Consider the following 27,071-nt stretch of genomic DNA (forward strand, 5'->3'; position numbering starts at 1 on the left):
ACAGCCTTCCGGAGGCCTGTTTCTGTGCCTCCAGCTTCTCAAAAACTTCCAGGGGCAGTTGGTGGTCTGGTTACTCAGGAGTGTATGTAGTGTTGGAACTCAGGGCATCGGAAAAGTACTTTCTCCTGTATTGTCCATGGGAGCAGCTAGCACACGTTGTGGGTTGCTGCACCTTTGTTCCGCGGTGGGTCACAGCACTTGAGAAGACACAAGGTGGTACGAGGGTGTGCAGGTGACAGCCATTTCCAGTGGTTCCAGTGGTTCCAGTGGCGACTCTTAAGATAATGGACTTCTCCAAAGTTGAGTGGTTAGAACTGTTAACTTGTTTTAAAGATATTTGCAGTGGGAAAAAAGAGCCTCATCAGTATTGGTGTGCCACATTGTGATACAGATTGTTTTATGGAAGATTCTAAATATCGTGTTGGAATGGCACGGAGTGAGAGCAGAAAAGAGAAATGATTGCGTATGGCGTGGCTTTGTCATGCTTTTGCATTAAGTGAATATACAATAATGTATGTGTACTTTATTTTCCGCTTAAAGGATTTCCAGCCTTTTCTGTTGTGGAGTAAGTGCAGTTATTGCATCTTTCTCTAGATGATATTGTTACCTTTGTTTGGGATCCTGGAACACAGCCCTGGACTTCAGCCTCCAGAGGCTGCCCCTTTCCAATACCCTGGAGAGAGAAACAGGTACAGGGGTTGGGAGCAAGGATGAGGTTTGGTCATTTGGATCTTTGGGCTATAAATTAAGGGCCATGTGTGCTGCTCCTGGGGTGATGAGGGTAGGAGGTCTGCCCATGCAAATCCTTTATGAAAATGTTGATAATATTTGCTGTAGCTTGGTGTATAATATACCATTTCTTTTTCTTTCTTTCTTTTTTTTAAAGATTTTATTTATTTATTTGACAGAGAGAGATCACAAGTAGACAGAGAGGCAGGCAGAGAGAGAGAGGGAAGCAGGCTCCCCGCTGAGCAGAGAGCCCGATGCGGGACTCGATCCCAGGACCCTGAGACCATGACCTGAGCGGAAGGCAGCAGCTTAATCCACTGAGCCACCCAGGCACCCTAATATACCATTTCTATCAATTCAGTAAAAAGAAGTTTGTGGTACTGTTGTTTTAGGTTTCAATAAATTCCATTTACCTTGCAGTATTTAGTTAAAGTAGTTTTCCTTTAGTTTATTATTCTGATCACATTAGTCAAACTCATGTAACCATCTATCAAGTATTATTATTATTATTTTATTTTTTAGAGAGAAAGGGGGAAAGTGCTTGCAAGTGGGAGTGGGGGAGAGAGACACCTAAGTAGGCTCCATGCCCAGTGGGAGCCTGTTGTCCATGAGATCATGACCTGAACTGAAACCAAGAGTCAGTCTCTTAACTGGTTCACCCAGGCGCCCCTATCTAGTATGATTTTTGACAGGACTATCTTACTTTGTTAAACTTATGAATCAAGATTTTTGACATGACCCTGTAAGAAATAAGATATATTAAGACCTGTAGTGCGTGCTTCCACTTATACAACAAAAGTTTTACAAAATGTGGGGCGCCTGGGTGGCTCAGTGGGTTAGGCCGCTGCCTTGGGCTCAGGTCATGATCTCAGGGTCCTGGGATCGAGTCCCGCATCGGGCTCTCTGCTCAGCGGGGAGCCTGCTTCCCTCTTTCTCTCTGCCTGCCTCTCTGTCTACTTGTGATCTTTCTCTGTCAAATAAATAAATAAAATCTTTAAAAAAAAGTTTTACAAAATGATATTCTGATGGCTTTTTTGTCTTTTTTATTTTATTCCATTTCATTAATAAAGTGATTGTAGTACACAGAATTACTTTACTGTGTACCATTGATTTGTGACCTGCACCTTGGGAAACATTCTATTTTACTATATTTTAAAGTTGTAAACTTTTATCTTGAGCTCTGAAATTGCTTTTTTATTTTTTTAGATTTTATTTATTTTTTTGACAGAGAGACACAGCGAGAGAGGGAACATAAGCAGGGGGAGCCGGAGCGGGAGAGGGAGAAGCAGGCTTCCCGTGGAAGCAGAAGCCCGATGTAGGGCTCAAGCCCAGAACCCTGGGATCCTGACCTGAGCCGAAGGCAGACACTTGACTGAGCCACCCAGGCGCCCAATAACTTTAAAATTTCTTTGCAAGTTTTTTTTCCAAGAAAAAATTTTTTTTTAAGATTTATTTATTTGAGGGGCACCTGGGTGTCTCAGTGGGTTAAAGCCTCTGCCTTCAGCTCAGGTCATGATCCCAGCGTCCTGGGATTGAGCCCCGCATCGGGCTCTCTGCTCCACGGGGAGCCTGCTTCCTCCTCTCTCTCTGCCTGTCTCTCCGCCTACTTGTGATCTCTCTCTGTCAAATAAATAAATAAAATCTTAAAAAAAACGATTTATTTATTTGACAGAGAAAAATGTGAGGAAGGGAAGAGGCAGAGGGAGAGGAGAGGGAGAAGCAGACTCCCCACTGAGCAGGGTGCCTGGCGTGGGACTCGATCCCAGAATCCTGGAATCACAACCTGGGCCGAAGGCAAATGGTCAACCAACTGAGCCACCCAGGCCCTCCTCAGAAATATTTTTAACGACTTTATTTATTTGACAGAGAGCACACAAGCAGGGGGAGCAGCAGGCAAAGGGAGAAGCAGGCTCCCTGCAGAGCAGGGAGCCCAATGTGGGACTCGATTCCAGAACCCTGGGATCATGACCTAGGCTGAAGGCAGATGCTTAACTGACTAAGCCACCCAGGTGCCCCTCTTTGCAAGTTTTTTTTTTTTTTTTAAAATCTTATTTATTTATTTGACAGAGATTGTAAGTAGGCAGAGAGGCAGGCAGAGAGAGAGGGGGAAGGAGGCTCCTTGCTGAGCAGAGAGCCCGATGTGGGGCTCGATCCCAGGACCCTGGGATCATGACCGGAGCTGAAGGCAGTCTTAACTCACTGAGCCACCCAGGCGCCCCGGTGCAGATTTTTTTTTTTTTTCTTTTTATAATTTTTTTTTTAAAAGATTTTATTTATTTATTTGACAGAGAGATCACAAGCAGGCAGAGAGGCAGGCAGAGAGAGAGGAGGAAGCAGACTCCCCGCTGAGCAGAGAGCCCGATGCGGGGCTCGATCCCAGGACTCTGAGATCATGACCTGAGCCGAAGGCAGCGGCTTAACCCACTGAGCCACCCAGGCGCCCCCCGGTGCAGATGTTTTTAATGGTGTGCAAAAGATACCCATGGTGGCAGGGATAAAAGTGTTTTTGACATTGATCACAAAAATTCTAACTGTAATTTTGAAGCCTCTGAATTATTTCCCCATAGATGATGACCTCTTTGTGGGAACCTTGTCTGGTACAGAAGAGGCACCCAAAACAGTGTTTGTCAACAAATAATAGGGAGTGGGTACCAGCCCTCCATTTCCGGGAGAAGCTTATGATTGCTTCTAGGGGAGCATCTTCCCATTCTGTGTAGGGTCACCAGAGCAGAAGTTGCTTGAGAGAAAAGTAAGAGTGGAAGGACTGTCTTGATTCTCAGGTGGGGTCCCGTGTGCTGGGCACAGCCCTGATTGTTAGTCCTAGGACCACCTTCATCAAGGCAAAGAGGGCTTCTCTGCATGTGAGTAGTTTGTACATAGAAACAATGGCTCAGCGGTAAGTAGGAAAACGTAATGTAGTTTATGGAGACTTTTGCCCACCCAGACTAGGGTATACAAGTTTGATAGGCTCTGTGCACTCAGGCAAGGTGTCAAACCTCAAACTGCCTTGGCGTCCTAAGTGATATGGCACCTAGCTCTTAGGATTATTGTAAGAATTAAACAAGTCAACAGTGTCTGGTGACACAAAACGCTATGTGTGCACATGGTCATTATTTACCAGGAGGCTGGGTTGGACTTTATTAGGGACTTTGCCACAGGATGCTTGCTTACTATTGTTGAAGCTTTTTCCACTTGTGGAATGGGAAAGCTGTATACAGTTAAGAACAGTGGACACAGCTGTGTCTTGGACAAGATCTTATTCTGATAGCCATGTTTGGTGGTCTGCTCTGATGTGACAATAAAGGATTTGCCCTGAAATGGAAAGTTGGTATGTGAAGGGTATTGTGACTATATCTTATTATTTTGCATTTTTCTGTTTTTAAAAAGATTTTATTTTTTTGAGAGAGAGAGAGTATGCAAGCGAGCAAGAGCATGAGTAGGGAGGGGGCAGAGGGAGAGGGAAAAGCAGACTCCCCACTGAATAGGGAGCCTGATGTGGGGCTCGGTCCAAGGACCCTGGGATCATGACCTGAGCCAATGGCAGGCGCTTAATTGATTGAGCCACACAGGCACCCCTGCATTTCTATTTTATTTTATTTTTTAAAAGATTTTACTTATTTATTTGAGAGATCAAGAGACAGCACAAGCCAGCAGGGGCAGGGAGAGAGGCAGAGGGAGAGGCAGAGGGAAAAGCAGGTTCCCTGATGAGCAGGGAGTCCTATGTGGGGCTTGATCCGGGGACCTTGGTATCATGAACTGAGCCAAAGGCAGATGCTTAATTGACTGAGCCACTCAGGTGTCCCTGCATGCATGCATGCATGCATGCATTCATTCATTCGTTCATTTCTCTCTCTTTCTTTCTGAAGATTTTATTTTTTCATTTGTCAGAGGGAGAGCACACGCGTGCACGTGCATGCACGCAGAAGCAGGGAGTAGCAGAGGGGGAAGCAGGCTCCCTGCTGAGAAAGGAGCCTGATGTGGAACTTGATCCCCAAGACCTTGAGATCATGACCTCAGCAGAAGGCAAATGCTTAACCGACTGAGCCACCCAGGCATCCCCACCTCTGCCTTTCTATTTTAAATGTAATTTAAGGTTCATGATATGTTAAGTGAAGAAGGAAGCTTACAAAATAGAAAATGTTTGTAGTACAGACCCACTTTTGTAAAGTATCTGGGTGCATACATATTTGCATTGGAAAGTCTGATAGGATATACATCAAAGTATTTTGTGGTAGAAATTCTGATGGCTTTTTTTTTTTCCTTTTTGCGCATGCCTCAAGCTTTAAGACTACAATGAGCATTACTTATGGACCAAAAAGGTGAATGTTATTTTTACAACCTGATATTACTAACATTTTTTCTTTCTTTTTTTATTTATTTTTTTATTTTATTATTATTTTTTTTAATTTTTTAATTTATTTGACAGACAGAGATCACAAGTAGGCAGAGAGGCAGACAGAGAGAGAGGGAAGCAGGCTCCCCGCTGAGCAGAGAGCCTGATGCGGGGCTCGATCCCAGGACCCTGGGATCATGACCTGAGCCGAAGGCAGAGGCTTTAACCCACTGAGCCACCCAGGCGCCCCTTTCTTTCTTTTTTTAAATTTTATTTATTTATTTGAGAGATAGAGAGAATGGGGGGTCAGGGAGAGGCAGAGGGAGAGGATAAAGCAGACTCTCCATAAACCAAGGAGCTAGGCTTCAGCACATGAAGGTCACGACCTGAGCTAAAGGCAGATGCTTAACCCACTGAGCCATCCAGATGCCCCACATTTTTTGTTTTTTTCCAAACAAAGCTGATTTTGGCTTTTGCTACCTTTTTACACTTAAACATTTAGGTATTATACAAAATAAAAATATTTACACTATCAGAATTCTGTTTTCTGAATAGGTGTGCAAAATTCAGTCATATATGTATTATTTACAAAAACCAAAATTCCTCTGTTATGGAATAGGCCCAGGTCAAAAGCTGTTGGGATATCAAATTACATATAGTTTACATTCATAGCTCAAAAGGGAATTTAGAGCTATTTTTGCAATGCTATTAGAGATTTATAAAGTTTTTTTTTTTTTTTTTTTTTTTTTTTTTTTTTTTTTGACAGAGAGATCACAAGCAGGCAGAGAGTCAGGCAGAGAGGAGGAAGCAGGCTCCCCGAGAGAGCAGAGAGCCCGATGCGGGGCTCGATCCCAGGACTCCGAGATCATGACCTGAGCTGAAGGCAGCGGCTTAACCCACTGAGCCACCCAGGCGCCCCACTATTAGAGATTTATAAAAGGAAGTCTTTTGGGGGTAGGGATCAAAGTACATTTTCTTTTCTTTTTTTTTTTTTTAAGATTTTTATTTATTTATTTGACAGAGAGAGATCACAAGCAGGCAGAGAGGCAGGCAGAGAGAGAGGAGGAAGCAGGCTCTCCGCTGAGCAGAGAACCCGATGCGGGGCTCGATCCCAGGACCCTGAGATCATGACCAGGACCCTGAGATCATGACCTGAGCCGAAGGCAGCGGCTTAACCCGCTGAGCCACCCAGGCACCCCCAAAGTACATTTTCAACAGTGATATTAAAGTTGTAAAGTCAGAGAAACCTGTTGTAATGTAGGAGGCATTTGTAATAACATAAATCCTTTTCATTGATGAAAAGGTGGTAAGGAGATAATGTTAGTAATGTTTAAAGGCTGTCCTACAGTATATCCATAGTTAGATGATACAGTTATGGATTTGGGGGTGCCTTGAGTGTGTTGCAGATCGCTGTGGTGATGAAATGAGGTTCATTCATAACTTTCTCTCAAGTTCACATTTGCTTTAGTGACCTGAGGAAGTATGTCAAATAAAGATCTAGAACCTTATGTGATTTAATTAAGATTAACAATGTGGTGAAGCTGCAAAGAGCACCTTCTTCTGTGATTCAGTCTATTATGTATGTGTACATCCGCATAACCAATGTATCAGGATACATATAGAATATTCCCAGTACCCTAGGACGCTCACTTGTTCCCCTTTGCAGTCATCCCCACCACTGTTGTGCATTTCGCCTACATTTGAATTTCACGTGAAAATGCCCTGCCAGTGCTCCCTGGCTCCACACTGAGATGCAGCCGTGTTGTTGAGGGAGCAGTTCACCCTTCTCTTCGATGGCATGCTGTTTTCCATTGTGTGAGTATGCCACAGGTGATTCATTCTGATATAGATGGACATACATACATATAGGCTATTTTATTTTATGGCTAATATGCACTTTCCTGTACATGTCTTTTGGTGGACATGAGTACTCCTTTCAGTCTTGTATCTGTGTGTGTGTGTGTGTGTGTGTGTGTGTGTGTGTGTCTGGAGTGCTGTGCAGTGTGACTTCAGTAGGTAACTGCCCACCAGTTTCTCTAAGTGGTTTTATTGAATTCTGATTAAAAAATTAACATGTAGTGGGATTGATATTTTAAGATGTACAGGTCTTTGGATGTAACGCATACACGGATTAATGTATCCACTACCACTGTCAGGGTACAGAACAGATTCATGCCCACAAAAGCTCCCTCATGCAGTCCCTGTGCGATCACACTCTCTCCCACCGCTAAACTCTTGGCAGCCAGTACTTTGTTACTATGATTTCGTCTTTTGGAGAAGTTACTTAAATGGAATCATATAGTATGTAACTTTTTCACGCTGGTTTATTTTCACTCAGTATGCATAATAACTTTTAAGACTCCTCTGAGTTGTTCCTGTTTACTGCTGAGTAGTAGTTCGTTGTATGGATGTACCACAGTTTATCCCTTTTCCCAGTGGTGGACGTTGGTGAAAATGAATACAGCTGCTATAAAAATTTGTGTACAGGTTTTTGTATGGAAATAAATTTTCATTTTTCTAAGGAGTAGGCACTGGGCCATATGGTAATATTATAAGAAACTGCCACACTGTTTTTCAGAGTGGCCTTACCTTTTCAACTTCCCACCAGCAGGGTATGAGAGTTCCAGTTGCTTTGCATCCTTGCTAGCACTTGGTGTTGTCAGTAGTTTTTTTTTTTTTTTTTTAAAGATTTTATTTATTTGTCAGAGAGAGAGGGAGAGAGAGCAAGCACAGGCAGACAGAATGGCAGGCAGAGGCAGAGGGAGAAGCAGGCTCCCGCTGAGCAAGGAGCCCGATTGGGACTCGATCCCAGGACGCTGGAATCATGACCTGAGCCGAAGGCAGCTGCTTAACCAACTGAGCCACCCAGGCGTCCCCAGTAGTTTTTATTTTAAGGCTTTTAATAGGTGTGGTGTGGTTTTAATTTGCATTTCCCTAAAGACTACTGATATTGAACACTTTTTATGTGTTTGTTTGCCATTCTTGTGTCCTCTTGGGTGAAGTATTTATTCAGATTTTGCCCATTTTTAATTGGGTTTATTTTCTTTTGAGTTTTGAGAGTTCATAATTCTGGATAGGAGTCCTATGACAGATATGTAATTTGCAAACATTTTCTTACAGTCTGTAATTTGTGTGTGTGTGTGTGTTTTTTTAAGATTTTATTTATTTATTTGACAGAGATCACAAGTAAGCAAAGAGGCAGGCAGAGGGAGAGGGGGAAGCAGGCTCCCCACCAAGCAGAGAGCCTGATGGGGGGCTCTATCCCAGGACCCTGAGATCATGACCTGAGCTGAAGGCAGAGGCTTAACCCACTGAGCCACCCAGGCACCCCTGTAATTTGTGTTTTTATTAACTTTTTTTTTTTTTCAAAGAAAAAAAATTAATTTTGATGAAGTTCAGCTTACCAGTTTTTTCTTTTATGAATCACAATATTTGGTGTCATCTAAGAACTCTTTGTTTTATAAAACTTCTGGTTATATTTTTCCCCTATGTTTTCTTCTAGAAGTTTCACAGTTTTACTTTTTTTTTTTTTTTAAGATTTATTTATTTATTTATTTGGCAGAGAGAGAGATCACAAGCAGGCAGAGAGGCAGGCAGAGAGAGAGGAGGAAGCAGGCTCTCCGCTGAGCAGAGAGCCCGATGCGGGGCTCGATCCCAGGACCCTGAGATCATGACCTGAGCCGAAGGCAGCGGCTTAACCCGCTGAGCCACCCAGGCGCCCCCACAGTTTTACATTTAGATCTGTGATTCATTTTGAGTTAATTTTATATAAGGTATCAGATTCAGGTGGGGATTTTTTTATTTTTCCATATGGATATTAGGTTGTTCCAAACCCATTTGTTGAAAGGATAATCTTTCTTCATTGAATTGACTTTTCACCTTTGTCAGAAGTTAGTTGACCTTATTTAAGTGGGTTATTTTTGTACTCTATTCTGTTCCATTGACTTAGAGGTCTATTTCATTGCCTATACCTCATGTCTTAGGTACTGCAAGTCTTAAAATTGAGCAAGGTAATTTCTTTAAAGAAATTCTCCAACTTCAAAGAAAAAAAAAGTTTTGGCTATTTAGTTGTTTTTCTTTTCCATACATTTTAGAGTCAGCTTACCTATACTTACAAATAATTCTGGGATTTGAATGGAATAGCCCTAAATCTATAGATCAGTTTGGTGGAGAATTGACGTGTTTACTATGTCGAGTCTTCTAATTTGTGAACATATTATGCATCTCTATTTATTTGGTGATCTTTGATTTTTTTTTATTGAGGTATAATTGACATTTAATTTGTGTGTGTTGTTTTTTTTTTTTAAGATTTTATTTATTTATTTGACAGAGAGACACAGCGAGAGAGGGAACACAAGCAGGGTCAGTGGGAGTGGGAGAAGTAGGCTTCCCCACCAAGCAGGGAGCCTGATGTGGGGCTTGATCCCAGAATCCTGGAATCATGACCTGAGCCAAAGGCAGAGCCTAAGGACTGAGCCACCCAGGCACTCCTGTGTTTAACTTCTTTCATTGGTGTTTTATAGTTTTCAGCAGATGGATTCTGTATATATTTTGTTAGATTTATGTATAAGTATTCATTTTTGTCAACACTTATAAATGTGTTTTTGAAAAATTTCAGTTTCATTTATTTATTGATGGTCCATAGAAATGTAATTAAATTTTCTGTTTTACCTTCTGTCCTCTGATCTTGCTAAAATCATATTCTGGGAGTTTGGGGTGGATTCATTGGGATTTTCTGTGTAGACAGTCATGGTGTCTGAGTAGTGATTTTGTTTGTTTGTTTGTTTTCCATTCTGTATGCTTTTTCTTTCTTTTTTCTTCCTTCATTGCACTAGCTAGGACTTCTACTACAATTTCCTTGTTCCCGATTTTAGGGTGGAAGGATTCATTATTTCACCATAAAGTGTGTCTGCTAGATTTTTTTATTTTTTATTTTTATTTATTTATTTATTTTTTAAAAAAGCTTATTTATTTATAAGTAGGCCGAGAGGCAGGCAGAGAAAGGTGGGGAGAAGCAGGCTCCCCACCAATCAGAGAACCCGATGTGGGGCTCAATCCCAGGACCCTGGGACCACGACCTGAGCCAAAGGCAGAGGCTTTATAACCCACTGAGCCACCCGGGCGCCCCTGCTGTAGATTTTTTAGATGCCCATTATTAGGCTGAGGAAATTCCTTTCTACTTCTAGTTTGCTAAGAGTTTTATTAATGGATGTTAGATTTTATCAAGTGCTTTTTTGAATCAAATTGAGAAGATCATGTTTTTCCTCATTAGACTGTTACTGTGGTAGATCCCATCACTGATTTTTGAATAGTGAACCAGCTTTGCATTCCTGGAATAAACCCTGCTTCATCATGGTATATTACTCTTTTTTTTTTTTAAATATCAAATGTTATAAGATTTATTTGTGTATGTCCTGGAGTGTAGAAATGAGAAGAACGATCTAGCAAAGAAGTAGGATACAAAAATGAATAGGACTAGCCCCCTTCACAAGAATATATAACCTAATATTGTCCCTTATTTCTGCCCCTTCAGGGAAAGACAGTGATACAGATGAGGCCTTTCTGTTTTTCCACAGTTCTTGTTTGTGCTCAGAGTGGACAGCAGGGTAGAAGATATGTCAGATCTCACAGTTCCAGCTTTTTGTATGTGGTCTCCTGGTTTTTTTTGTTTTGTTTTTTAACATATAATGTATTATTTGTTTCAGGGGTGCAGGTGTGTGATTCATCAGTCTTACCCAATTCACAGTGCTCACCATAGAACATACCCTCCCCAGTGTCCTATCCCCCAGCCACCCCTTCTCTCCCACCCCTCTCCCCTCCAGCATTCCTCAGTTTGTTTCCTGAGATTGAGAGTCTCTTATGGTTTGTCTCCCTCTCTCCTTTCATTTTGTTTCATTTTTCCCTCCCTTCCCCTGTGATTCTCTGTCTTATTTCTCAAATTCCTCATATTAGTGAGATCATATGATAATTGATGATAATTGTCTTGCTCTGATTGATTTATTCCCTTAGCATAATACCCTCTAGTTCCATCCATGTTGTTGCAAATGGCAAGATTTCATTTTTTGATGGCTGCATAATATTCTATTGTATGTAGGTATATTACTCTTCTTTTAGTTGCTGGATTCAGTTTAGTAATATTTTGTTGGGCTTTATTGCGTTTGTTTTCATGAAATAAATGTTACTAGTTTTTTTATTCTTTTGTCTTTGCCTGGTTTTGATATCAGTATAATGTTGGCCGCATTAAGTAACTTAGGAATTGTTCCTTTCTCTCTGTTTTAGTGTGTACTTTTCAAAGAATTGACTCATTTCACTTAAGTTTTTGAATTTAAATGTGTAGAGTTGTCTGTAGTGTTATAATGTAATATGTCTTATGTCTGTGAGGGTCTACAGTGAAGTCCCCTCTTTCACTCTTTTTTTTTTTTTTTTATTTTATTTATTTATTTGACAGAGATCACAAGTAGGCGGGGGTGGGGGAGCAGGCTCTCTGCTCAGCAGGAAGCCGATGTGGGGCTCGATCCCAGGACCCCAAAATCATGACCTGAGCTGAAGGCAGAGGCTTAACTCAGTGAGCCACCCAGGCGCCCCTTCCCTCTTTCATTCTTGATACTGATTGATAATAATCTCTTTTTTTTCCAGCCAGTCTTGGCTAGGGTTTCCTCAAGTGTTATTTAAGTTCAATTAATTAACGTATAGTAGATTATTAGTTTTAGAGGTAGAGGTCAGTGATTCATCAGTTACATGTAACAACCAGTGCTCACTATATCACATGCTCTCCTTGATGCCCATCACCCATTTACCCCATCCCCCACTCACCTTCCCTCCAGCAGCCTTCAGTTTGTTTCCTAGAGTCCAGAGTCTCTCATGGTTTGTCTCCCTCTCTGATTTCATCTTACTTTATTTTGCCTTTCCTTCCCCTTTGATCTTCTGTTTTGTTTCTTAAATTCCACATATGAGTGAAATCATACGATAATTGTCTTCTGATTGACTTATTTCACTTAGCATAATACCCTCTAGTTCCATCCATGTCATTGCTAATGGTAAGATTTCTATCTCTTTTTTTGGTTGCAGTGTAGTATTCCATTGTATATATACCCCACATCGTCTTTATCCATTTATCTGTTGATGGACATCTGGTCTCTTTCCATATTTGGGCTATTGTGGACATTACTGTTGTAAACATTGGGGTGCAGGTGCCCCTTCAGATCACTGGGTTTGTATCCTTTGGGTAAATACCTAGTAGTAGAATGGCTGGGTCTAGCATAGCTCTACTTTTTAACTTTTTGAGGAACTTCCATATGTTTTCCACGGTAGCTGTACGGTTCCTCAAGTTTTTAATGTTTTTGAAGAAACAGCTTTTTGTTTTATTGATTCCCCACCCCCCCATTTTTCTGGTTTTGATTTTGATCATTTTTTACCCCCTCTGCTTTGTTCCTTGCTTTGGGCTTATTTCAGTTTTTCTTTCTCTAATTTCTTTCTTTTTTTTTTTTTTAAGATTTTATTTAGTTATTTGACAGAAGAGAGATCACAGGTAGAGAGGCAGGCGGGGTGGGGGGGTGAGGCTTAGCAGGGGGCCCTCAGCAAGGGGCCCTCAGCAGGGGGAAGCCGGCAGAGAGCCCAATGTGGGGCTCCATCCCAGGACCCTGAGATCATGACCTGAGCCGAAGGCAGCGGCTTGACCCACTGAGCCACGCAGGTGCCCAATTTTTAAGGTTTTATGGTATATCTTGGTGAATGTAACTTATGTACAGAAAACATATATATTCTATTATTGAGTGGAATGTTCTCTGAATGCCATTTGGATGCAGTGATGATGTTTTGAGTTTTTTTTAAATATTCTTGCTGATTTTTTGTTTACTGATACTTAGTTGCCAAGAGTCATGTTGAAGCCTGCAAAAATTGATTTCTCCTTAGAGTTTGTTTCATTTTTGCTTCATGTATTTTGAAACTGGGTTATTTGGTGCATATACATTTAGGATTGTTATGTCTTCTTGGTGCAATGGCCCTTTTGTCACTTAACTATGTCCCTCTTATCCAGATGGTATTTTTGGCTCTTAAGTCTACTTTATCTGATACTAACAGAGTCCTTCTAACTTTCTTTTCATTAGTATTTGCATAGTAGGTATATCTTTTCTATTTTTTTAATTTAACCTACCCATGTAATTATATTTGAAGTGTGTTTTTTACAGATAGTTGCTTGACTAATTTTCATTAATTATTTATATTCTTGTTTTTACTTTTAATTACAAGGTATATGTGAAATATAGTTATTAACTTGAGGCCTTTCTTTCCTGGTCTAATTACTGGTTGAATATATGTATTTGGTGTACTGTGAGCTGCTGCTGTGCACTGTGTAGTTTGCTTTATGTGACTCTTTTGCTTCAGTTGGCTTTTGGAACTCACTTGCTGGAACACACTGGCACAGAGACGCAAGCTGTCTTTAGAGAGACTTTAATCAGTATGAGTTGGGATCAAATAATTTGTATCCCATGGGACTACAAAACATTTATTTATTTATATTTTTCCTGTAGAAATCAACTTTAGTTTCTAAACTGTCTTTTTTTTTTTTTTTAAAGGTTTTATTTATTTGACAGAGCACAGTCAGGGGAGAGGGAGAAGCAGGCTCCTCACTCCATCCCAGGACCCTGGGACCATGACCTAAGCTGAAGGCAGACCCCTAAGGACCTGAGCCACCCAGGTGGCCCGTTTCTAAACTATCTAATAATGTATGTGGCATTCAATTAATCACATTTTCTGTGGAAATTGACTTTTTTCCACACATATATTAATAGAATGCAAAGGACATTCTCTCTCTCTTTTTTTAAAATTTTGTTTTTAGGTAATCTCTACACCCAACTTGGGGCTTGAGCCCTGAGATCAAGAGTTGCTTGCTCTACCGCCTGAGGTAGCAGGAGCCCTGGCATTTTCCTCTTAAATATTCTGCGTACAATATTAGTTACATTGTGAAACTGAGTGAGAAGTTGGAGAATTTAACTGCTTATGGCCCAGGATTTGTGTTTTGTTTTTTTTTTTTTAAGATTTGTTTACTTGAGAGAGAGAGAGTGAGCATGTAGGGGCAGAGGGAGAGAGTCTTAAGTAGACTCTATGCAAGTGCAAGCCCACCACAGGGATCAGTCCCAAGACCCTGAGGTCACAACCTGAGATGAAGCCGAGAATTGGATGCTTAACCAACTCTGCCACCCAGGCGCCCCAGCCCTGGATTTTTATTTGACACAGAGAGAGACACAGCAAGAGAGGGAAGACAAGCAGGGGGAGTGGGAGAGGGACTCGATCCCAGGACCCTGGGATCATGACCTGAATTGAAGGCAGAGGCTTAACGACTGAGCCACCCAGGTGTCCCGCCCTGGATTTTTTTTTTTTTTTAAATTTTTATTTATTTGACAGAGAAGAGACCACAAGCAGGCAGAGAGGCAGGTAGTGGGGGGGCGGGGGGAAGCAGGCTCCCTGCCAAGCAGAGTCCAATGCGGGACTCGATCCCAGGACCCTGAGATCATGACCTGAACCAAAAGCAGAGGCTTTAACCCACTGAGCCACCCAGGCGCCCCAGCCCTGGATTTTTTAAATTAAACTTTTTATTTTTCTTCTTTAAGATTATTTATTTATGGGGGCGCCTGGGTGACTTTATTTTGATTTCACCAACTTTTCCACTATTATTCTGTTTCTATTCCAAAAACCTAATATGGGACACCACATTGCATTTAGTGGCCCTGAGTTTTAACTTTCATTATTTTTAGCTGCTTTATATATGGAATGGGAAGATTAATTTTTATTTTCCTGAAGGCAGTTCTGCAAAAAGCTAGTTAATATATATTTTTAAAATGTGGTGGTAATTTTGCATTAATGTCAAAATTCAGTGAAATTGTTAACTAATAGTTTGTTACAATCTAATTCTTTCTTCTTTCTTTCTTTTCCTAATTCTTTTATTTTTTCTCTTCGTTATTTTTAAAATGTGGTAGTAATTTTGCATTAATGTCAAAATTCAGTGAAATTGTTAACTAATAGTTTGTTACAATCTAATTCTTTCTTCTTTCTTTCTTTTCCTAATTCTTTTATTTTTTCTCTTCGTGCTTGGCAATTACTCCACTGGTGAAAGTAGCCCAGCAGGGTAAATGTTGTCTACCAGTGCCTGCTGAGAGGTTAGCCTTCTCTTTAGAGGCCCCTGAAGGTGAGGATCTATCACTGCAGGTGCCTCCCTAGTCAAGTACTAGGACATCTTAGAGAAGGGAGTTGCCAGCCCCTTGCAAAGCTGTTCAGTTGCTTTAGATAAAGAAACCTCAGAAATGAATTATTGACTATGCTTATAATATTGTGCTTGCTTTCTGTTTTTAAAAGCATAAAAAGGGCGCCTGGGTGGCTCAGTGGGTTAAGCCGCTGCCTTTGGCTCAGGTCATGATCTCAGGGTCCTGGGATCGAGTCCCGCATCGGGCTCTCTGCTCGACAGGGAGCCTGCTTCCCTCTCTCTCTCTCTCCGCCTGCCTGCCTCTCTGTCTACTTGTGATCTCTCTCTGTCAAAATAAATAATAAATAAAATCTTAAAAAAAAATAAAAAGCATAAAAAGAATGACTTATTAACTGCCTTAAATTGTAGCAGGTCAGTTATATCTCAGTTAAAAAAAAAGATTAATAGGAAGGTTGGATCTGCCAACCAGTCATTACAATTAATTGCCTCTCTACAAACTGAGTTGAACTGTTCTTTTGATGTTTGCACATTTGCAGATGCCCACACCAGTATTCCAGTTGGAATGCTAGGATTGGCAAATCATAGACTCATAGGACTTGAGAACTGGACAGGAAAACAACGGAACACATGGTTTTTGCTGAGATGGTATTTGCTAGCTGAGGAAGCCGGGGCCCAAAGAATTGAGTTTGGAAAATCCCTTTAATTGTCCTCATCAGTCAGTCTCCCCTGTTCCACCTTTCAGCTCCTGGTGGCATTTATCCCTTCTCAGTGACCACCCGATATACAAACCCCCTGCTGTTCTTTTGTTTTGTTTTGTTTTGTTTTTAAAGATTTTATTTATTTATTTGACAGAGATTGATCACAAGTAGACAGAGAGGCAAGCAGAGAGAGAAAGGGAAGCAGGCCTCCCGCCGAGCAGAGAGCCCGATGCGGGACTCGATCCCAGGACCGTGAGATCATGACCCGAGCCGAAGGCAGCGGCTCAACCCACTGAGCCACCCAGGCGCCCCTGTTTTGTTTTGTTTTTTAAAGATTTTATTTATTTATTTGACAAACAAAGATCACAGTAGGCAGAGAGGCAGGCAGAGAGAGAGGGGGAAGCAGGCTTCCTGCTGAGCAGAGAGCACGATGTGGGACTGATCCCAGGACTCTGGGATCATGACCTGAGCCGGAGGCAGAGGCTTTAACCCACTGAGCCACCCAGCACCACGGCCCCTGCCCCCCGTTCTTGTCTCTTACTCTCATCACTTTTTTTTTAAATTAAAGATTTTATTTTATTTATTTGATAGAGATCACAAGTAGGCAGAGAGGCAGGCAGAGAGAGAGAGAGGGGGGAAGCAGGCTCCCTGCTGAGCAGAGAGCCTGATGCGGGGCTCAATCCCAAGATCATGGGATCATGACCTGAGCCAAAAGCAGAGACTAACCCACTGAGCCACCCAGGCGCCCCCTCTCATTACGTTCTGTAAGCTAGTTTTTGTAAGTGACCTTTGTATGACCTCCCCCCCCCCTTTTTTTAAAGATTTTATTTATTTATTTGACAGAGAGAGATCACAAGTAGATGGAGAGGCAGGCAGAGAGAGAGAGAGGGAAGCAGGATCTCTGCCGAGCAGAGAACCCTATGCGGGACTCGATCCCAGGACCCTGAGATCATGACCTGAGCCGAAGGCAGCGGCTTAACCCACTGAGCCACCCAGGCGCCCTCCTCCCCCCTTTTTAAGCACAATCCCCACGTGCCTGAGCGCTTGGAAATCAGGTCATCACTTCCCTTTTTGTGACACCTTCACTTGCTCTTCCAGGCCTTGCCTGATCAACGCTCTGGTTGAATGGAGAGGTTCTCATTCTTGCTCTTCATTTCCTTGGGCTTTGTTGTCCTGCTGCTGTCACCACCTGCGTCTGACCCTGTAGCAGTCAAACCATTCTTCCTGTGTCAGTGTGAGTGGGTCCTATCCTTCTTCCCTTTGCACCTTTGCACACTGTTTCTCTCTTTTCTTTGCTGGTTAGCCACTGTTTCCCTCTCAGAAGAGGTCACAGGCTGTCCCTGTGGGACGCGTGCCTGCATCGTCCTAGGCCAGGCTGTTGTTGCCCTTCCAGGTTCTTTTGGTGTCTGTCCTCAGCTCACCACGGCATTTAGACTGGATTGTAATCGCTCATTCATTGGGGCATTTTCTTCTAAACTTTGGTCTGTGGTTTATTCTTACTCTGCTGCTCTGGGATCCAGTCTAGTTGGTGTGCACTCCTGCAGTTCTTCCCTCTTTCCCTTTTGTTCTGAAATCTGTTGTCTTATTTGTCTTTGAATTTGGAAGAAAGCATTATCCATTTTTCTGAAGTTAATTTTATATTCCTGAGGTTCTTAAGTGATCAATTTTAGTGAGTCTGTTAACCCATGGAAACTCACTGCAAAATTTATGTGAGTACATTATCTTGAGGTCTCTTCAAAACCTCTGTTCTTTCTCTCCTGGATCTGGAATCTTTCATCCTTTATTGGGTTAGTTTCTTTAGCATCCAGATTTTGAATTTCCTGTCTTCCCTTCCCCCTCAGTCCTTCTCTTGACCTTGCTTAACCACTTCAGCTACCTTTTTAGCTGTTCTTGTCCTACTGGTTGCCACTAAATAACTTGAAAATACTGGTTAATAATATTGGCTACTATTAGTTGCTTCTACTTTCTTCATCTTCAGTCCCTGTTTCACTTCCTTATCCATCTCCCATTTTAATCAGCTTTCCCAGGGGTCATTAAGTGATCATTCTGTTACCAGATCCTGTAGTTGTTCAGTCCTGATGTCTTTTGAGCTCGTCGCATTTGTTCTTGCTTATATACAGCTTTCTGGAACTCTCTTTTGCTTTTTATTTTTATTTTATTTTATTTTTAGAGAGAGCTTGTGAGGGGGAGAAGGGGAAAAGGGCAGGAGAGAGAGAATCTTAAGCAGGCCCCACACCCAGTGCAGGGCTCCATCTCACAACCCTGAGATTGTGACTTGAGATGAAATGAATTCAAGTTGGACGCTTAACCACCTGAGCTACCAAGGCGCCCCTTTTTGCCTTCTTTAATAGGCAGTATCCTGGTTCTCCTCCTCATCTGGCTTGGGTTGCACTCATTTAGTCCTCCATTTTACGATACCCACCTTGATACAGGTGAGTCTACATCCAGTTCTTTCTCTCGCGTTCATTCTTACACTTGGTAATTGGCATGTTGGTAGAGATTTCTGATAATAGTTAGCCACTCAAATGTTGATTAGTCTGTCTCTAACATTGTGGTTGTACTTGGTTACTAGAATGATGGCTGCGGCCTTTCTTGCCTCATTTCTGGCAAGTGAACCCAGCCTATCCATGCTTAGACTAGACTCGTCTTTTCACATTACAAAATAGCACAGTGGTTTATTTGCTAGCTAATTTATCAGAGAAAGTTTTTTTTTTAAGATTTAAAAAAATTTTTTTAGTAATCTCTATATCCAGTGTGGCGCTTAAACTCAACCCCGAGATCAAGAGTCACACGCTCCACTGACTGAGCCAGCCAGGTGCCCCTCAGAATAAGTTTTTGTCTGAACATCCCCCGCTAGCCGTATGGGTGGTGCATTGTCAGGTGGGGCTGTACCAGGTAATCTTGAAGATCTTTCCCAACTTTATGATTCTGTGATTGTCAGTCCTTTGGTCACACACTTTCAGAGACTGCCCATCGCCTACTGCAGACCTACTGCAGGGGTCTCTAAAGTGAGGTGTGCTCAAGAGGCACTCTGGGAGTAGCAGTGGTGCGGGAAGGACGTGTTAGTCCTTACCTTTAACAGTAAGATGTTAGGCTGTGCAAACATTGGCTCCATGGATTGAGGTCGGCAGCCTCACTTGGCTGTGTATTTCAGAGTTGTGAGTCTTGCATGATTGCTGGGGTATCCTGAGGCGGGAGGGGAAGTTTGGTCAGTTAGAGCATGTCGAAGAAGCGCTCATGAAGTATGTCCATGGATTCTCTAATTTTAATTAAACTGGTCCTCACAAAATACATAGTCTTCAAAGAAACCCTGGGTTGAAGACAGTCCCAGTGATGAAAGCGTATGGAACAATTGGGGAATTGATGGCAGGAGCATCACTGCTGCTTCTTGCAAGGCTCTGTATTAGCCATGTAACAAAGTCAGGAAAATGATGGAAGCAGAGCTGAGAACTGACTCTCAAACGTTGTTGGAAATGTGCAGTTCCTAGTGATGAGCTACTTCAAAGTGGTTATCTTGCCTTGAGATGTTAGGGAAGGAGAGAAGTGAGCCTTTACAGTCAGCAAAAGACTTACCAGGTGAGAAACTGCTGTAAATTTTGTAGCAGTGTTTCAAGTTATGGGTTACTCAATCTAGTACTTTATAGAATTTCATTAAACTTAAGGGTGAACTCCTCCTGAGGTTTTACATTTCTAAAAGGCTCCGTTGGATAAGCAACTCTAGCTAATTTGCACAGACAGACATTTAAGATGGAGAACCAGGAGCATATAACATCATGGAAAGTTCGGGTGGAACTAAATTAGCACGATTTAGTAAGTGCAAATGATATATTTCTTCCATTTAGATCTGTATGTATTTAAATAGGAGAGGGACCTTTTTCAGTAAAGACTGCCAGCAAAACCAGCTTTCTACGTAATGTAATTTACAGTATTCCAAAGATCTGTTTTTTTTTTTTAAAGATTTTATTTATTTGGGGCGCCTGGGTGGCTCAGTGGTTTAAGCCGCTGCCTTCGGCTTAGGTCATGATCCCAGGTCCTGGGTTCGAGCCCCACATCGGGCTTTCTGCTCAGCAGGGAGCCTGCTTCCTCCTCTCTCTCTCTGCCTGCTTCTCTTCCTACTTGTGATTTCTCTCTGTCAAATAAATAAATAAAATCTTAAAAAAAAAGATTTTATTTATTTATTTGTCAGGGAGAGAGAGAGAGAGAGAGCAAGCGCGAGCGCAGGCACAAGCAGGCAGAGTGGCAGGCAGAGGCAGAGAGAGGCTTTTTGTAGATTCAGATTGGGTACCCTGTGTGTACGTGTGTGTGTGTGTGAGAGAGAGAGAGAGATATGCTTGGATAGAGTAGGATGGCAGAAAGGACAACGCATGTGAAATTTATTCACATGATGCATAAATAAGTTCTTGCAGCAATGAATTGAAGCCAGACTCATGCATGGGATCAGCCTGAGCCCTTTTCAGAAGTAGTAGATCTTTACAGTGTTTTGTAATGAGTTAGGGAATAACTATGAGAGTACTTGCCAAGACACAGAGCTTTTCTGGATATCTCGTGGTAAAATTAAAAGCTCTGCCTATTCTGAAGGTGAACTGAGTGTTTTTCTTTGACACAAAGACAAGTGGTCTAAATTTGCTGATCTTTTCTGTAATAATAAGTGACTTTCAGTAGAAAGCTACCTAGCAAATTCAGTATTTTTAAGAAAATAAATACTTACTCTGCCCCCTCCAGGTAAAGGTGACATTTTAACAATGGGTAGAAAATTGCTTTTTGAAAGAAGCTGTTGCTATAGAGAGCATCTTGAAAATGGATGTTTAGAATTGTAGCCACAATGTTTTGTTTTCTTGCTAAGAATAATATAAGTAGTTCATCTTACTGCATACTTAAACTGGGAAATTAAATTTTTATACTGTCTCTAAGCTTTTCATAAAGTTTTTTTCTGAACTTATTAAAAATACAAAAATGTGATACCTTCTGATTTGTGTAAAAACAAAGAACTCTGTGAGGAAGATAAAAATTGATTAGCTGAATTTCAGTAAAAATCTTTGTGTAATTTATTGATGGGATCGAAAATCAATTAGCATGATTTAGTAAGTGCAAATGATATATTTCTTCCATTTAGATCTGTATGTATTTAAATAGGAGAGGGACCTTTTTCAGTAAAGACTGCCAGCAAAACCAGCTTTCTACGTAATGTAATTTACAGGATTCCAAAGATCTGTTTGTTTGTTTGTTTTTTTAAGATTTTATTTATTTATTTGTCAGAGCGAGAGCAAGCACAGGCACAAGCAGGCAGAGCGGCAGGCAGAGGCGGAGAGAGAAGCAGGCTCCCTGCGGAGCAAGGAGCCTGATGTGGGACTCCATTCCAGGGCCCTGCGATCATGACCCGAGCCAAAGGCAGCGGCTTAACCGACTGAGCCACCCAGGTGTCCCCAAAGATCTGGTTTTAACACAAAGTATTATACTAAGATTTTGAAAAATAATAAAGTACATTCAATTACACTGGCCTTCTTAAATTTTTTTCTCATGATTCTTTGTTGTAAAAAAGTTTTTCCAGGGTCTTGGTCAGTTAAGCGTCCGACTCTTGATTTCATTTTGGCTCATGTCATGATCTCAGGGTTGTGAGATTAATCCCAGTGTTGGGCTCTGTGCTGGGCATGGAGCCTGCTTAAGATTCTTTCTCTCCTTCCCCACTCCCCAGGCTCCTCTTAAAAAAAGTTTTTCAGTGTTGTTAATAAAAAAGTATGCAAAAATAGGATTTCATTTTTATCTTATTATATGTTTTTTTGTTTTGTGTACTTTTTTTTTTTTTTAAGATTTTATTTATTTGTCAGAGAGGGAGAGAGAGCGAGTGCAGGCAGACAGAATGGCAGGCAGAGGCAGAGGGAGAAGCAGGCTCCCTGCTGAGCAAGGAGCCTGATGCGGGACTCGATCCCAGGACGCTGGGATCATGACCTGAGCCGAAGGCAGCTGCTTAACCAACTGAGCCACCCAGGCGTCCCTGTTTTGTGTACTTTTTAAAAAACGATTTTTATTTGCTTTTGAGTCAGAGAGAGAGAGAGCAGGAACAGGGGAGAAGCAGAGGGAGAGGGACAAGCAGACTGTGTGCAGAGCACAGAGCCCCACATGGGGCTTAATCCCACAACCCAGAGATCATGACCTGAGCTGAAATCAAGAGTTGGGTGCTTAACCAACTGAGCCACCCAGATGCCCCTTGTGTATTTTTTATTGTATGTAAATTACATTTATCAATTGCATCTAAATGCCTTCTGCATTACTGGTAAGAGATGTAGGATGACCTCAGAGCCATGTTTTTGTGCCATGCCTGGATGTATAGTCTGTTATGGGAGGGTGGCATGTACTCAGGTCTTCCTGGCTGGGAGTCCTTCCAGAGGCGTTCACCCGCTGTTGCAAGCAGGACCTCTCTCCAGCTAGATTCCCTCCTTCTTTCTCTCATTACCTTGTACTTTCTCATACATCACATCTGGAACTTGGCTCCCTACCTTTGCTATCCAGGAAAGCTTTTTCTCTTACATCCTCTTTTCCCACTCCCCATCCCTTCCTTCCAGTTCTGCCTCCTGAGCACCCTACTGCTCTTTGTTATTTGGGTCCTGGCTTGTTGCTCTTTTCTCCATTCAGCTCACCCTGATCTCCTCCTAGTGACAGCAGTTACCTCTGATGACACTGAACACATTTGTACTTACCCTATGCGTTCATTGCCTTTTACTAGATTGGTAGAGAGATTTCAAGGCCAATTACCCTGTTCATAGCCAGTAAGTGTTTGTTGAGTGAATCAAATGAGATGTAGATTTAGGAATTTTTAAAAGTTGTCTAAAAATTTCATTATCACATTTGAAGTGTAGAAATTTTATATCATGTGAATTTAGACAGAGTCCAGTAATGTAGTCCAGAAGTTCGAACATACTAAATTAAGAGGCACAGTGAAAACTTCTAGGCCAGCATTTCCCATATAGCGGGGTATGAGTGTCATTACCAGGCATAGCTCCCACAGTAAGGGGAAGACAGGAGGGGCACTACTGCGAAAAAGCAGGGGTGGTATTTGGAGAAGTACGACTCAGATCTTAGGAGGTAATGGGATGGATACAGCTCCTGTGTACAAGCTTAGGCCCAGATTTAGTTGATTCTCGAGTGTGCACAATCATTGGCCTCCCTTTCCTGTGTCAGAGAAACTCATGATTGGGTAGGGTTAAGTCTGTAGGTCACTCTGGGAGTTAAACACAACTTGTTTCAAATTGTCCTTGTTATTTCTTGAAACACTCCTGGGCTTATTCATCCAGACTCTTTTGAAAAACCAGTTGATTAGAAGCTCATCCGTGGGGGGCGCCTGGGTGGCTCAGTGGGTTAAAGCCGCTGCCTTCGGCTCAGGTCATGATCCCAGGGTCCTGGGATCGAGCCCCGCATCGGGCTCTCTGCTCAGCAGGAGAGCCTGCTTCCCTTCCTCTCTCTCTCTGCCTGCCTCTCTGCCTACTTGTGATCTCTGTCTGTCAAATAAAATAAATAAAATCTTTAAAAAAAAAAAAAAAAAAGAAGCTCATCCGTGGGACTGAGAAATTTGGTTGCTAACAGTGGGTGGACTCTAACTTTCTAAAAATTGAATTTTATTTAGCAGTAATACAAAAGCAGTCCACAGTTTGGCTTATTCAGTCTTGTTTAAACAAAGTGTGCAGACAGGAGCAGTTTGCCTCTTTTAATAGTGAGAGTTCTGGTGCTTAACATCCGGAAGTGCTCTCAAGAGTTGTGGGGAAGATTCGGACAGAGGCTCCCCTGAGATCTGTCTTCCTTCATCATACATGTAGAGCATCTAGTATGTGTCAGGAATTGTTCTTGACACTGAGGCTCTGTCGGGGAACAGAGCACATGAAGATCCCCTCCCCCCTATCAAAGGAAGACAGTAAATTAAATTAGATGAAGTGGTGGGATGCTGAGCAATGAAGTAGGTGGTGTGGACATGATGCCTCCAGGGTTAAGTGGTGGGGCAGGAGGTTAGGGGAGGTGACTTCCTGAGAAGGTAGCACTGAGCAGAGACCCAAAGGCAGTGAGGGAGCAAAGGTATGTAGACATCTGGACACGAGTGTTGTAGACAGAGGGAACAGCAGGCGCCAAGGGCCTGTGACCCTGTGACTCTCCTTTATAATTTTAGCTAATTCCACTAAAAGAAAAGATGCTTTCCCAGTCAGGTGGACTGAAATACTACCTAGAATCTGGTCACAAAGTCACAAATTTCTGGATGGTCCTAATATCATATATTCTTCCTCAGAATTTTAGGACTGGCATATTGTCATGATGAGCATAATTTGATTTCATCTCGTTTAGGTGCTCTGGAAAGTAGGGCCATATGCTTAGGGTCAGATGCTGCATAATTGACACACATCTGGAGGTTTTCACGCCTAAGATTACAGGCACTTAAAGCATGACCTCTAATCTTTGCTTTTGAATGTCCGAAATTGTGACCGACTTCTGAATAGCCCAGCCCTTCTTCAGGATGTGTGCGTCTGGGCATTTGGACAGTAGTGAGTGTCTGGAGTCTCTAGTTTCGGTCTGCTTGTTGGAGAGGCCAGTTCGAATCTGTGCTGCTTTGACAAATCCTCTTACTTTGATTTCTATCCGCAGGGTTGAATTTAGTGTGTTCAGATCCTCCAGTTTTAAGAAAGCAGTACCTTCTCTGAGCCATTGGGGACTTGGCTGTGGATTTCTTATGGCATGGTAGGTTTAGAGAGCCATTCGGAGCTAAAGCAGCAAGTCTGAGGTTTTGTTTTTTTTTTTTTTAAAGATTTTATTTATTTATTTGACAGAGAGAGATCACAAGTAGACGGAGAGGCAGGCAGAGAGAGAGAGAGAGAGAGAAGCAGGCTCCCTGCTGAGCAGAGAGCCCGATGTGGGACTCGATCCCAGGACCCCGAGATCATGACCCGAGCCGAAGGCAGCGGCTTAACCCACTGAGCCACCCAGGCGCCCAGCAAGTCTGAGTTTTGATGACATGTTCTAAACCAAACCTCCACGTTTTTTCTCCATATATTTTATAAATTCAGCCCATATATTTTAAACTTGTCCAAAGTATTCTACGAACTGGGTGAGAATATTAATACGACTCTTGGCCACCTCTTCTGCTACTCCTCCTGAGACAACACAGTCTTTAGTGTGGGGCACAGTAGTAACGGGCCCTCCAGTCCTCTCTCTTTACTGGGATAATTAAAACTCTTTTCTCCCCTTCATTATTAAGGTCCCATGATGACACAGGGGATAAACCTTCTAAGGTAGTGTGCAATTTGGAAGAAGGTATGCAAAATACCCCATGGGTTGGGGACTTGGGAGACCTCCTTTGCAGAGCAGGGTTTGGCTAGAGGAGCCCTGGCTTATTTTTAGTCCTTACTCCTTGGGCTGGGAGCTTTTGTTCCAGACAGATCTCATGCTCAGGTGGGCTGCATTTGGTCCGGTTTCCTAGATTGAAATGGAGCACTCCAAGAGCTGACCACACCAGTGCCTCTTCTTCTCCCTCCTGCCCCTTCCCTCCCCTTCCTGATCTGTGGTGTATTCAGGGTTGTTCAGATTGCAAGAAGCAGAAGGCCACCCTGCCTGTACCATTGTTCCTTCTCCATGTGGGGTGGCTTCGCAGAGCTGCGCTTCTGGCGCTTTTTACCCAAGGCTTCTGCTCTTTGGTGATTCTGCTAGCCATGGCTGGAGCCCTTCCTCTTGGCAGCCTCTAGTGATTACTGGCTGATTTCACCTGGGGTTTTGATTCACATTTCTCAGAAGTAGTCCAGACCATGTTATTATGCTAGGCCTCATCTTGGGTCCTTGGGCATACTGTAATGGGCTGCCTCTCTTCCTTACCCCCATCCCTCCATAGGCATGAGAGAGAGGGCATGGGCTACTAAGCAGGGGGATGGTTAAGGCACTTTACCTACGAGAGCCACCTTGCAGACAAGCTTGGAGACACATACCTGTTAGAACAGTGACCTTCTGTTTGATTATATGTAAAAAAAAGTTGTACATGTAATATGAGTTTGGAAGAGTGGCTTCAGAGGTACAAAAGTTAATTTTATTTGAAGGTGTCTTGGGGTGCCCGGATGGCTCAGTTGGTTGAGCATCTGACTCTTGGTTTCAGGTCAGGTCACAATCTCAAGGTCCTGGGATCACGTCCCACATTGGGTCCCTGCTCAGTGAGAGTCTGCCTCTCTGTCTGCCCCTCCATCTGCTTGTGCTCTCTCTGACTCAAATAAATAATTAAAATCTTAGGGGGAAAAAAGGAAGTTCTGGTCCAGGATTTTAGTTTATATATGTCACTCAAAATTCCCCTTCACCAAGACATCTTTATATTATTTAAAGATTTTATTTATTTGACAGAGCGAGCACAAGCATGAGGAGGGGGACAGAGGAAGGCGAGGGAGAAGCAGTGGTGAGGGAGAAGCATACTCCTCGCTGAGCGGGCAGCCTTATGCAGGGCTCTGTCCCAGGATCCTGAGATCATGACCTGAGCTGAAGGCAGTTGCTTAACCCTCTGAGCCCCTCAGGCGCCTACCAGACCAGAACTTTTTTTTTTTTTTTAAGATTTTATTTATTTATTTGACAGAGAGAGAGATCACAAGTAGACAGAGAGGCAGGCAGAGAGAGGGGAAGGGAAGCAGGCTCCCTGCTGAGCAGAGAGCCCGATGCGGGACTCGATCCCAGGACCCCGAGATCATGACCTGAGCCGAAGGCAGCGGCTTAACCCACTGAGCCACCCAGGCGCCCCAGACCAGAACTTTATATTTGTCACTTTCTGAATACTGCTCAGGATATCAAAACAGATTGTAGAGACTAAATTTAACTAAAAGTTAAGCCCAAACTAACATTTGAAGCTTTCTTTTTAATCCTCTTTCTGCCAAACGAAGTCCTGCACAGTACCTAACGGAAACCAGATTGTCCAAGGGTGTGGCCTCACAGGAGGGCTCACTGGGCCTGGGTGACTTTCCAGCCTTGCCAGGAATTGACTGTGGGACTCAGAGAGAGTCTCTGGTCCTCCCCTGATATGTTAGATGAGAGATTTAGGTAAGGTTAAAGGTTGCAGGCTGGGCCCGGCTGCGGCTTGTGGGCGGGAGCTGTCAGTAGGCCAGGTAGGAGG

At 42.6% G+C, this 27,071-nt stretch overlaps 1 protein-coding gene across 1 annotated transcript in view; it reads left to right on the plus strand.

The window, feature by feature from the left end:
• Positions 1-27,071, plus strand: part of FAM193A (family with sequence similarity 193 member A) — a 163,925-nt gene that overhangs the window by 1,093 nt on the left and 135,761 nt on the right. The window lies entirely within an intron of this gene.

Source organism: Lutra lutra, chromosome 2 (assembly GCF_902655055.1).
Source record: "Lutra lutra chromosome 2, mLutLut1.2, whole genome shotgun sequence".
NCBI classification, from domain to species: Eukaryota; Metazoa; Chordata; class Mammalia; order Carnivora; family Mustelidae; genus Lutra; species Lutra lutra.